Consider the following 4,415-nt stretch of genomic DNA (forward strand, 5'->3'; position numbering starts at 1 on the left):
ATGAGTAATGCGAGTTTTTTGTCGTTCGTTTATCAACGTTGGCGCCGTCTAGACCGAGAATAGGAGCGGATGTAGCACCGAGCCGTCAAGAGATAAGGAGTTTTCACGTCATCAGCAGAAAACCGTGAGATCAGTTTAGTCAGCAGTTCCTTGAGGTTGACGACGAAGTTAGAGTGGGTTAAGTCTTCTTTATCTAAACCAATGGGAGAATTTCTAGCGGGAGCCATTTTTGTTTTATGGTAATTTGGGTGTGGTTTTTTCATTTCAATTCTGAAGAAGGGGATCGTTTTGGAGACTCGCAGTTAGTACGTCAAGCGGTCAACACGTACCTTGAGCGATTTTTGGTACCCTTGGCGGTTTGAGCCACCGGCTTATTTCGGTTGCTCCCAGTTGCGTGCTTTTTGCACCCGTTCCGAAGTGTTATTTTCTTTTCGTGTTGATTTTTTGGCGAAGAAGACCCAGGTTCCAATCAGGTGATATTTGGGCGAACCCTTGAGCTTCACCCCAGTTTACTTTGGATGCAGTGAATCGCGTTAGGATACGTTGTGATTTCTCGAGGATACATAATTCAAACTGCTGCCCTAGTCCTCAAGGCGCAGAATTTCGGGATCCGCCCCAGGTGGAATTTCCTACTAGTGCCGTAAGGTCATTTGTCGAAGGAGCGCTGCGTTTCTGAGAGATATTTGCCCCAAGAAGAGCTGGTGAAATAATACCTTGAATCATCGCGGTTTACCGTCGGATAGTGATCATAAAAGTTTGTGTTCTGCCGTACCGCTAACTCAAAAATCCGTCTCCCGCAGGCGGTTAAAGCTAATAAACTAATAAAATAAAATTAAATACACGTGCTGGGTAGAAACTTTGGCAACTAGCCGTCTCCCACTCGCCACGCGAAGGATTTCCTGGCCTAAGTTTCAGTTCAAACGCTAAACTTTGCTTTCGTTCCGAGGAAGGATAGGCACCGTGGATTTTTGTTTCCGTGTGTTAAATTCAAGCCACCCCTTAGGAAGTCACAGAGACCTAAGTGTCAGGTTTCATCACATCCACCCTGTACCAGAGGAAAGAGCAGTTCACAAGATCGGCTGTACAAATGTTGTAAAGGTTAGTCTAATTAAATTTGTAACATTCTGTGAAATTCCACTTTTTGGTAATTAAGCTATAGTAAAAAAAATTTTGATTTGATTGTTTATTAAAGTCCAATGAACGATTGCCAAAGAGTAGGATAAATTTTTGTGTTTATTTAAATAAGTCCCAGCCCACGCTGGATTAAAAAACGATGACCTGTTGTTGCAATTTTCAAACTGTAGAGGATGGCCACCCCTTGAGTAAATTAGTCTCACCTGTTAGGATTTTTTATTTAGTTTAGTTGTCATTGTTAAGCTAGTGTTTTTACAAGGAGAAGAGAAGAACTGCTAGATCCCTGTAAATTGTTTGTATCGCTAATCTCATTTCAATATATTATCTATTTGGTTTCAATGTGCCTATGTCTTTAACGAAGAACGAGGGGAAGGAAAGGGAGGAGTAGGAGTTGAGGCAGGAGATTGGTAGGCGGCAGGTCAAGGTTTGTTACACAGTTTCAAAAGAGTTAAAAGCCCACCGATTTGAGTTAGCCGGAGCATTTATTTTTATCGATTGAGCAGCCTAAGAAGAAGACGGTTTGCCTTGCCGGGCGGAACCGATGGTAATTTTCAAGTCCAGAAGGAACCCCCGTAGCAGGTTCCAGTAACTGAATTTAGTGTGAAAACTATGAGGGTCACTAAATACATAGCCCCCAGCAGCACTTATACCTACACTTGTTCTATCTTTCTGCTAATTTGGCATAACATTCTGATGGCTGGGCCCTTAGAAGTCGTATGCCTCCACTCAAGGCTCGGTCGTTTTGACTCTGGTTCACAGTGATGGATCCACGTTTAATCACCCGTAATTCATTTAAAAAAACATTCTCCTTCAATCGAATACCGGTTTTTCGCCTTTGACTGATTCGAAGCTGGGTTTCTTTGTGAACATCCGTGAGTTGTCTGGGCACCCACCTCGCACATGTTTTCTTGTACTGCAACTTATTGTGAATAATGTTATGGACAGTGGTACGCCTATTGTCTCGGATTGTCGCGTCAACCCGAGATTGAAGAGAGGAAGTCCCGTCTTTGACCGGTCGTCCAGAGCGTTGCTCGTCAGAAACTTTTGTACAGCCAATTTGAAACTGTTCTACCTACTTATAAACGTTCGAACGACTCAAACAATTATCTCCGTAGGCTTTTCAAATTATTTCGTACATTTTACTCGCCTTCCGCAACTAAAAATCTGATCACGGCACGTTGTTCTTCCACAGTGCAAATCTTGATCGAACTCGCCATCGTTAACTGAATAAATTTGAGGTTATGTTTACATAATATGATCGAACAGCTGATCACATGTCATCGCAAGGTTGCCAACTTTACGTCCTGAAAGTTCCATGTGGATCAATTCAGGCGTTTTCCAGCAGTAGTAATTTGTCTCGTTAATTATTGAGTCCACCTCGTATATGTGAAGTGTAACAATTAAGTCCGTTAAAAGATCGGTCGGTACAAAACACAAGAACGTTTTCCAATTAAACTTACCAAAATGCTTCGTTTGGGCTGCCAAATGTTCCAAAAATTTGCGCCTCCCATTTCTGCGACCCGCACGTAACATTGGGATAAAAAATGACCCCCCATTTTTTTGACGGAAATACCTATATGTCTTGAAGCACCAATAATCCAAATTTAACAAAATCTTGATGATGTCGGTCGGTTTGTAGGTCTATCGGTCTGTATGTCTGTCAATCGGTCTGTACTATCATTTCCGGCGAAACGGTTGAACCGATTTTAACCAAATTTGGTTCACATATTCTTACATATAAAAGAGGAGAATCGAATTGAATCTTGTCAATGGTAATGAGAAACTACAGGGTGATGTTTTTTCAGGAGTCATGTTCCATTTGCTACCCCTGAACTGTGTTTCGGTGAGGTGCTGTTAGATTGTAAAAATTGTATCTTACATGTTTATAAACTAAAGGATTAGATTGTAGAGTGTATACTTTGTACAGTGTAAAATTATAACACCCTGTGGTTCGGGAACGAAGCGTTTGCGTGTCTATCTTTATATGAACTTTTAGTCATAAAATAAGTCAAAGAATTAGCCCCTTTCGTATATACATAATATGTATTTAGAAACACCCTGTATATATGAGAGTCGTCAGTAGTGTGAAATTACAATTCAATTTTCTTTGCACTTGAATCACATGTGTCAGAAATGCTTTCTTGAAACTACTGTAGCGGAATAATTTTTTTTCCAAACTGACCAAACAATAAGCGTTCATGGATAACTGAAAGAGGAAAACAAACAACTTATAGGAACTGGGAAAGTATTTTATTCTTATCATTCCGTTCGCTACCATAATGTATGTATACATAATAAACAAAATAAAGAAGGTATATTAAAGGCGGCTAAATTCTGCACCCAACACAATCTACGCATTTATTTGTAAGAAACTTTCATTTTTAATTGGCGATTTTTTGGAGTTTATCAGTTTCGTCGGTTTTCAAGATATTCGGATTTAAAATTTTGACCTCACCCACAGATACGTGTCGTCCAGACCTTCCATATTCCCTTTGACAGTACCCTCTAGCGACACTCCGTTAAAGATATCCGGATTTGAAGTTAAAACCTCATCGACAGATAATCTCGACCAGACTTTTCATTTTCGCTTATAGATTGTCCTCTTTCGGCACTCCATTTTCGCGATATAGGGATTTTAAGTTTTGACCCTATCGACGGATATATTGCTTTTAAGTTTTCGCTAGCCTTCCTACACTTTCCCATTGAGAACTTCTCGATGGTTTCCAAGTCTGTTCAAATGACGACTCGAAAAGTTTTGAATGCGCTATATACCTGGTCTAATCCTCTGCTTGTTTATTCGGGGGGGGGGGGGGGGTTACTTGATTCGGCAACCTAGCCTAGTCAGTCGACTTGACGGTTGTAGTAGGTTCCGGCAAATGAAGGAAATTGGTAGTGCAAATAAATTTATTTGTGATGTTTTATTCTGGTTCGGCTATTAGCCAAGTTGGCCTTGCAAGATATTATATCGAGTAATAATTTAATTTCCTATTAACGTAAATTTTCCACTTATACCTAATCTACATACTTATGTAGCGAGATCGTCACAAAACTCATAAATAACCGACTCTACTTTTTGCTGATTTTAACTCGCATAATAGTCGCATTTTGTCTCTTGCGTCGTAAGTTTCGCGCATTGGACTATCTGTGAAATGGTTCCTAAATTTAAACAACGTTAGTTACTTCGATAAGCGATACGACATTATAATACCTATAGAACTTCTCGAAAAGTTCAGGATCCTCTTGCATTCGATAAATTAAATTGCTCCATTCCGTAGGATCTA

At 40.2% G+C, this 4,415-nt stretch overlaps 1 long non-coding RNA gene across 1 annotated transcript; it reads right to left on the reverse strand.

The window, feature by feature from the left end:
* Window positions 1-4,024: 4,024 nt before the first annotated feature.
* On the reverse strand, window positions 4,025-4,415 carry LOC116181303. The gene is made up of 2 exons (XR_004147232.1): window positions 4,343-4,415; window positions 4,025-4,290 (listed from the first exon to the last, which is right to left on the reverse strand). It is a non-coding gene; the product is annotated as an uncharacterized LOC116181303 (long non-coding RNA).

Source organism: Photinus pyralis, unplaced genomic scaffold (assembly GCF_008802855.1).
Source record: "Photinus pyralis isolate 1611_PpyrPB1 unplaced genomic scaffold, Ppyr1.3 Ppyr1.4_LG9, whole genome shotgun sequence".
Classification (NCBI taxonomy): Eukaryota; Metazoa; Arthropoda; class Insecta; order Coleoptera; family Lampyridae; genus Photinus; species Photinus pyralis.